The sequence below is a fragment of the Zingiber officinale genome, chromosome 8A, assembly GCF_018446385.1.
Source record: "Zingiber officinale cultivar Zhangliang chromosome 8A, Zo_v1.1, whole genome shotgun sequence".
Lineage (NCBI taxonomy): Eukaryota > Viridiplantae > Streptophyta > Magnoliopsida > Zingiberales > Zingiberaceae > Zingiber > Zingiber officinale.
The window spans coordinates 135,317,809-135,326,824 of NC_056000.1; the positions used below are offsets into that span (position 1 = coordinate 135,317,809).

The 9,016-nt window shown below is 50.5% G+C and overlaps 1 long non-coding RNA gene across 1 annotated transcript; it reads left to right on the top strand.

Annotated features, from left to right (window-relative positions):
- The first annotated feature begins 7,502 nt into the window (after positions 1–7,502).
- LOC122007824 lies at positions 7,503–8,743 on the top strand. Its single transcript, XR_006119125.1, has 2 exons — positions 7,503–7,948; positions 8,029–8,743. It is a non-coding gene; the product is annotated as an uncharacterized LOC122007824 (long non-coding RNA).
- The last annotated feature ends 273 nt before the right edge of the window (positions 8,744–9,016 follow it).

Here is a 9,016-nt window from a genome sequence, read left to right on the forward strand (position 1 = left end):
ATGCGGCACAAGATGATGGTTCTGCAGACCGCTCGGAATACATTGGGGGCAAACTGAGAGATATCAATACCGCAATACTGACTCAACTCGGAGAAAAAAGGATGCAAAGGAAAGCGAAGACCGCCTAAGATTTGATCCCTAAAAACAGTGATAAACCCTTCGGGAGGAGAAGAAGGATGTTCATCTGGTGAGGGAAGACGAAACTCATATGCGGCGCCTAGCCCCAAGTTGGATTGCAGTGCAGACAGGTCGTGATGGTCTAAATCAGAGATGTAACGTGAATACCAGAAGAGTTCCTTACCATCCATGATTATGAGGAGCAAGCATGCAAGGGGGATGAAGACAAGAGGGGTCACAGGTCGGTCGCAAGCAGGAGAACGAGGAGTTGCACTGCCAGAAACGGCCGCGAACGAAGGGAGGAGGATAGCGAAGCGTCGAAGTAAGGAAACCAGACTGCCTTTAGGGTTTATAAAGCCCATTCATTCCTAGGAAACATCGAGGGTCGAGCCGAGTATCTTTTGGGGTAAGGCGCCCCAGCGCCGTCTGATGGGAAATAAGCGCCGAAGGGTGCAAAAAAGGGTCAGAGGCTGGCGTCAGGAGGCGTGCGCAGTAAAGGCGTCGGACAGGTGTCATCGCGAGAAGAAACACATTAAAGATCGACAAGGCAAGGTAATCATGAAAGGGCGTGGCCTAAAAAAAGAAGCATTCTTCGTGAAGGGCTCAAGGCTAGGCAGGAAATTTCATGAAGCCGCAGAATCAAGGCAATTCAAAAGGGTCGCGAATGAGACAAAGCAGGTCAGCAAAAGTGAATGTCAGATCAGAGGAGTATCAAGGGGGCCTGTGGGGGTGTTGCTTGCTCGAACCATCCGGGCAAGTAGCTCTGCGTAGATAGCCCCTGATCTGGGCAGCTAACCAGGCGCATCGCGAGAGCTGCGGGGTCATCATAAGCTGCAAGGGCACCGTGGCCCAGGGGTTGAGTAAGGTTTTTATGCTCCCTCCTCTATTCTTAATTCTATACCGTACGTGATGCAATTGCAGGAAGAAACGCGACGCAAATGAGTAAGCCCAAAGCTAGCAATAACGACCAGATTAACTAAAGCAATGAGGTCGGCATAGGCGGGACGGATGAAGGCGGATAAGAGCGATGCATCTATGCCTTCGTCGTTTGGAGTATCATTACTGGTCTCAGACCAGCGCCATCGCCACCGGTCTCGGACCGGAGTATCATTATTGGTCTCAGACCAGCGCCATCGCCACCGGTCTCGGACCGGAGTATCATTACTGGCCTCAGACAAGCGCTATCGCCACCGGTCTGGGACCGGAGTAGCTCCAGACTCTCGCCCCAGTGCGAGTTATAAGTGAGCTCTGTTCTCACGCCCAACGACCTTTCAGGTCGGCTCCCATGCTAGAATTAAAAGTGAGCCTTGTGCTCACGCCCAACGACCTTTTAGGTCGGTAGCTCCAGACTCTCACCCCAGTGCGAGTTATAAGTGAGCTCTGTTCTCACGCCCAACGACCTTTCAGGTCGACTCTCATGCGAGAATTAAAAGTGAGCCTTGTGCTCACGCCCAACGACCTTTGCTCAGACTCTCACCCGGTCACGAGTTATAAGTGAGCTCTGTTCTCCCGTGAACGACCTTTCCGGCTCCCATGCGAGAATTTAAAGTGAGCCTTGTGCTCACGCCCAACCACCTTTAGGTCGGTAGTCCCAGAATCTCGCCCGGTCACGAGTTATAAGTGAGCTCTGTTCTCACGCCCAACGGCCCCATGCGAGAATTAAAAGTGAGCATTGTGCTCACGCCCAACGACCTTTAGGTCTTAGACTCTCGCCCGGTCGAGTTATAAGTGAGCTCTGTTCTCACGCCCAGCGACCTTCAGGTCGGTCCCATGCGAGAATTAAAGTGAGCCTTGTGCTCACGCCCAACGACCTTTTAGGTCGGTAGTCCAGACTCTCGCCGGTGCGAGTTATAAGTGAACTCTATTCTCACGCCCAACGACCTTCAGGTCGGCTCCCATCTGAGAATTAAAGTGAGCCTTGTGCTCACGCCCAACAACCTTTAGGTCGGTAGTCGACTCTCTCCCGGTCACGAGTTATAAGTGAGCTCTGTTCTCACGCCCAACGACCTTTCGGTCGGCCCCATGCGAGAATTAAAAGTGAGCCTTGTGCTCACGCCCAACGACCTTCAGGTCGGTGTCCCAGACTCTCGCCCGGTCACGAGTTATAAGTGAACTCTATTCTCACGCCCAACGACCTTGGTCGGCTCCCATGCGAGAATTTAAAGTGAGCCTTGTGCTCACGCCCAACCACCTTTAGGTCGGAAGCCCCAGCCCCGTCACGAGTTATAAGTGAGCTCTGTTCTCACGCCCAACGACCTTCGGTCGGCTCCCATGCTAGAATTAAAGTGAGCCTTGTGCTCACGCTCAACGACCTTTGCTCGCACTCACCCGGTCGAGTTATAAGTGAGCTCTGTTCTCACGCCCAACGACCTTTCAGGTCGGCTCCCATGCGAGAATTAAAAGTGAGCCTTGTGCTCACGCCCAACGACCTTTTAGGTCAGTAGCTCCAGACTCTCACCCCAGTGCGAGTTATAAGTGAGCTCTGTTCTCACGCCCAACGACCTTTCAGGTCGGCTCCCATGCGAGAATTAAAAGTGAGCATTGTGCTCACGCCCAACGACCTTTTAGGTCGGTAGTCCCAGACTCTCGCCCCAGTGCGAGTTATAAGTGAGCTCTGTTCTCACGCCCAACGACCTTTCAGGTCGGCTCCCATGCGAGAATTAAAAGTGAGCCTTGTGCTCACGCCCAACGACCTTTTAGGTCGGTAGTCCCAGACTCTCGCCCCAGTGCAAGTTATAAGTGAGCTCTATTCTCACGCCCAACGACCTTTCAGGTCGGCTCCCATGCGAGAATTAAAAGTGAGCCTTGTGCTCACGCCCAACGACCTTTTAGGTCGGGAGTCTCGCCCGGTGCGAGTTATAAGTGAGCTCTGTTCTCACGCGACCAACGGCTCCATGCGAGAATTAAAAGTGAGCATTGTGCTCACGCCCAACGACCTTTAGGTCGGTGGTCCCAGACTCTCGCCCGGTCACGAGTTATAAGTGAGCTCTGTTCTCACGACCTTTCAGGTCGGCTCCCATGCAAGAATCGAAAGTGAGCCCTGTCCTCACGCCCAACGACCTTTCAGGTCGGCCCCCACGCGGGAATCAAAAATCAACTCCCCTGCGAAAATCATAAGTGAGCTCAGCGCCCACACCTGACTACCTTTCAGAGGGATATGCTTCACATTGAGCGGAGCGTTTTCAAATAATCAGGTCAACTACATCTGGCTTTATTTTACGCAAATTGCAAATATGCAGCAAATACGCAAGGCACGGGATGCGGGAGGCCATCTACCCTACTCCTAAAGCGTCAATATTAATTGCGAAATCAGGTTTGGCACGCTCATTACAGTTTTAAGTCTCAAACACTATATCGGTTTTATTATCCAAAATTCATACATGAAAAGGAATCATGAGGCAACTCTTGGCTCTCACATACGGGCCAGCTTCTAAAAATGCTTGCTAGATGAAAATTGAGCAGGAGAGACTATGCCGGAAAAGGACAGATATACAAGTACAGCAGCACAGTTCAATAAGCAGGCGATACAGCCAAGGCTACAAGAGGGAGCGTTTTGCGGCAAAGGATCCACTGAGACAACTATGGCCCGAACTAGTTTAACTCGGGGAAAGGATTGGTCATGGAGAATGAGCACTGCCGCGTGAAGAAATGTCTGGGGACTCAGGAGCCCCTGGGGCGTTCAAGGCTCGAGCCAGCTGCGCGTGTAGGGAGTTGATGACTGTTTGCTGCCGGACGATCGTGTCTTGCTTGTCGTCGAGATACGCACGGAGGAGAGACAGCTCCGTTTCATGCTCTTGTTTCAAGCGTTCCTGGAGGCTGATTTGGCACTGCAGGCTAGCCTGACATTCCTCTTTCCTCGCCTTCTCAGAATGCACGCAAGACTTCGCGACACGATACTGGGCTTCCATGGAGCGCAGGGCAACTAGCTGACGAGCTCGATCCTTGGATACGCGCTCCAGCTCACGTTCTTTCTCGGCCAGTTGTAAAGTGAGCTGATCTATCCGCATTTGGGAAGGTGGTTGATCAACCTCCTCAGAAAAAGGAGAATGCATCGTGTGGGGAAGAAACTGGTGTAGCGCGGGTTAGCAAAGGAAAGTGGGAAGGCGTGGCAGGAGAAGATAGAATGAAGAAACGACCGTAAGGCTCTTTATAAAGAGGATCGGTGGCCAAGTCAAAGCAACTACGTGGGCACGGTACCCCAAGTGACTGGCAAAGCAATTAAGGAGGCACGGTACCCCAAGCGACTGGCAAAGCAATTAAGGAGACATGGTATCCCAGGCGACGCGACACAAAGGTTGAGGCGTGAGGCAGGAAGCAAAACGCGCAGAGATATGCTGAGGCAGAGACACAGAAATAAGCTGAGGTCACAGAGATATGCTGAGATCTTAAAGATGTGCTGAGGTCTAGTCAGTCATACTTTCGTCCTCCTTCGACTAGACTTGTGAGGGAGGCTTGTGATACGGTTGGTAATGGAGGGGCCCAAGCGGAAAAGGTGAGAAAGGTCAAGGCCATATGGCGGTCAAAAGTCAAGAGTATATGGCGGTCAATAGTCAAGCTGACTAGGCAGTCAAAAGGCTAGCATATGGAATAAGCAGAGGTCAGACAGACTTGTTGTTCAAGTAGGCGAAGCCGTTGGAAAACAAAGGAAGATGGCAGGCGGAATACGGGGTGCAGGTCGGGATCGGCAGAACCGGGCAGAGGTAGGTTGGGATCGGCAAAGCTGGGCAGAGGCAGCTTGATCTGCAGGCCTATGGTCGAGGGACAGGTCACAACTCACAGGTCGGAAGTGTCAGAGCTGCGTAGAGACGACTCGGTCTGCAGGCCTGCGATTCGAAGGCCCGGGAGCGCAAGTCACAAATCATAGATCGGAAGCGTCAGAGCTGTGCAAAGACAGCCCGATCTACGGGCTTATGGTCGAGGGCCAGCAAGTACTCATGGGTAGTCAAGCTGACTAGGCGGACAAAAGGCTAGCATATGGAATAAGTAGAGGTCAGGCAGACTTGTTGTTCAAGCAGGCGAAGCCGTTGGAAAACAAAGGAAGATGGCAGGCGGAATACGGGGTGCAGGTCGGGATCGGCAGAACCGGGCAGAGGCAGGTCGGGATCGGCAAAGCTGAGCAGAGGCAGCTTGATCTGCAGGCCTATGGTCGAGGGACAGGTCACAACTCACAGGTCGGAAGTGTCAGAGCTGCGTAGAGACGGCTCGGTCTGCAGGCCTGCGATTCGAAGGCCCGGGAGCGTAAGTCACAAATCATAGATCGGAAGCGTCAGAGTTGTGCAAAGACAGCCCGATCTACGGGCTTACGGTCGAGGGCCAGCAAGTACTCATGGGTAGTCAAGCTGACTAGGCGGTCAAAAGGCTAGCATATGGAATAAGCAGAGGTCAGGCAGACTTGTTGTTCAAGCAAGCGAAACCGTTGGAAAACAAAGGAAGATGGCAGGCGGAATACGGGGTGCAGGTCGGGATCGGCAGAACCGGGCAGAGGCAGGTCGGGATCGGCAAAGCTGGGCAGAGGCAGCTTGATCTGCAGGCCTATGGTCGAGGGACAGGTCACAACTCACAGGGCGGAAGTGTCAGAGCTGCGTAGAGACGGCTCGGTCTGCAGGCCTGCGATTCGAAGGCCCGGGAGCGCAAGTCACAAATCATAGATCGGAAGCGTCAGAGCGGTGCAAAGACAGCCCGATCTACGGGCTTACGGTCGAGGGCCAGCAAGTACTCATGGGTCAGGAGCGGCAGAGCTGGGTAGTGGCAACCCGACTTACAGGCCTGTGATTCGATGGTCCGGGAGTGCAAGTCACGACTCACAGGTCGGAAGTAGCAGAGCTGGTCGGAGTCAGCCCGACTGGCAGGTAGGCGGGAGCTGGTCGAGGGTGCGAGGTAGATGCAGACCGCGATAAATAGGACGAGCTAAGCTGTGCAGGAGTCGGAGGATCACCACTGTCCGTCAAGGGTAATCATTGCATACCAGGGAGATGTGCGGAGGCGGAGTTTCCTAAGCGAAAAGATGCTCTCATAACCAATGACAGCCTGACAGATGTCCTTCACTACGAGACAAAACCCCTGTGTAAAGGCGAAGGTTCCTAAACAAGAAGATGTCTTCACGACCAATAGCAGAACGACAGGTGTCGGGGATATACGACAAAGTCCAGCGTCTAACGTTTTTTGACAGGATGGCAGGTTCTGGAAGCAAAGCGGTTGCATAAAAAGGAGGAGATTTCTCGTACGCGGGTACGCGCTCTCTTGTCATTTTTTCCACAACTTTTCATTTTGAGTCTTTCTGTTTTTTCTGGGGAAAAAGGACCTGACTTGAGCGTCGGAGGGCCTGATCCGGGGACTTTTTCCCTGGGTTTCGGTCTCTAACGTAGAGGGAGGATTGTCTGAGTGTGCGCAGGGTCCTGCAGCAGCGTCAGCCACCCGTGGGAACCGGATCACCTACGACTTTCCGTCAACAACCAGGCCGCCACGACCAACCTCCGTCCGACTCAGCTTTCGGACGGGATCAGTGGATCCTTACCCAACTCCACATTTTAAATCTTTAGTGGATGTGTTGGGTCATCTTCCATATGGAAAAACATTTTAAATATTTTATTTATTATTATTATTATTATTTTAAATGACGGATAGACTCATAGACCGAGCATTTTTATTTTTGATTTTTTTGATATAAAAATAAACTATAAAATTACCATAACTGGGCCACGTAATTGAAGAACCGAATAATTCGCGATTTCATCACGACGGTTATTATTCGGTTAAAAAGTCTTGCCTGGCCGCCGAAATACGCCTTGACCGCGTCCATCAAGTCTCTCTATATAAATATACGCCGCATTGCAACTTTCCAATTACGACGTCTTCACTGGTTTCTCCATCGTCGTCTTCTTCTTCATCGCCGTCTTTTCCTCCAACATCATCTTCGTCTTCTTCTTCGTCTTTTCCTCTGTCAAAAGGCATGGAGAATACTCAGAATACCGAGTCGTCGTACAGGAAGAGATCGTCATGCGACCCCGGGGATCGCTCTTCGCCGCCGAAGCGTGGCCGCGTCGAGTGTAGAACAATGGGAAATTCCACGGTCGACGATCATGAGGAGCCGGGCCTTGACCTGACGCTTCGGGTCAGTTAAGATCTTAAAATCTCCTCTGTTGTCGCCTAGAAAACAGTTACACTGATCCTTTTTGAATCACCTTCTAACAGCACGGTTCGTCAAGAACAACACAGAACCAGAGGGTGCAGTTTCAAGCACCAGCAGTGGAGGATAAAATCTCTAAGGTATACACGATCGACCAGTTAATTTCTTGATCTCTACGAAACGACGATTAATTCTTTGTTCTTCGTTTCGAAAAGTTGACATTTTCTGCAATGAATCCAGTTGGAATCTGTTCGAGCAGAGCTCGCCAGATCAGAGGAGAAGAATTGGCTTCTGAAGGAAATGCTTAGTGTAGCGACCAAGGAGAACGACGAACTGCGAGATCGTCTATCGAAGCTGCATTTCAATGGCAGAAATAAGCAGGCGAACCAGGCGACTGAGAAGAAGATGAGGACCGCCCCAGGCCCCTCCTCTTCCTCCAACCCAGATCGAGCCGAGCCAAGCATGAAGAAGCCCCAAGTTTCGCTTCGGATCCTGACTGAAAAACCGATTGTATTGTAGCGATTCCACATCGTAATTATCTATATATTTTCGATCGATTCATTGATGAATCCTGCTAATGACTTCATTGATTAGATAAAGGATGACTGTCTCTGGAAAAAATAAGGGCAAAAGAAGTTGGGGAGCGTTTTTCCTTGAGCTTACTATCCTTGTTCTTTAAAGGAAGACTGCTCTGTTAGAAAGAAGGTATCGTAGTGGATTCAGACAACAAACTATACCTTGTTTGCTCAATTAATGTATGAATTTTGTTTTTTTTCTATATATAGGTTCAGCATTGTGCAGAGGATCCAACAGTTTTGATCACTACCTACGAGGGGTCGCATGACCACCTGCTTCCTGATGACGCCGTCGAGAAGGCCAGCGGCACTTCGGAGGCCATGTCTATGTCATTGTCCGGCTCTTTGTCCTCCACAAACTATGGTCAATCTCCCAGTTAAGATCCTCTGTCCCCATTTCTCTCTATCGTCGTGTTCCATTATCGATCGGACGGATCAGATTAAATCTCAAGGATACTTTGCACATACGAGAATACTGTACCTATTTTAAAGATGTCATAATGTCTTGAGATTTAATCTGATCCGTCTGATTGATAATAAGACACAGGAACAGAGAGAAATGGAGACAGAGGATCTAAACTATCGATCTCTAACGACTACCTTTTGGCCGGAGCGACGATCTCGGAGATTGAGCCTTTCCCGTCTGTCATGGTCGCTGCTTCCTCCAGGATTCCCGGATCCGATGGTGATGGACAAGAGGATGGCAAGAAAGAATGAACTAAACGATTTTGATGGAGTTGATCTATCGCTAGTGCTCAGGATTGTTGGATTCAGCTAGAACAAGGCATTGGTAGTTCTCTAAGATTTATGTAGCCAATTATAAAAAAATAAGATAAATATGTTTTGCATTTGTAGGGATACAATTAAAAAAATATGTAAAAGATGTTGAATTTAAAAAGATATAATATTGGTATGAAATTTGATACGGATATACGCAGAAGGACCTAGAAGATATTAAGAGAAAAGAGAAAGACATTTAAGTCTTTTCATGGTGTAGGTTTTAAAGGAAGAGAGGTATTCTTGCGAGGAGCTCTCTTCCGTCGCCAAGAAGCAACCAAGGACGTCACTGGTCGCACACATGCCGCCACCGCCTCTCTCGTCGCTGGCGAGTCAGTGGTCCTCCCTCTCTTCACTGGCAGACACCCCTGACCTTCTCGATGCGGACGTCGTCGAGCGGCACCGCAGCCCCCTCACGCCA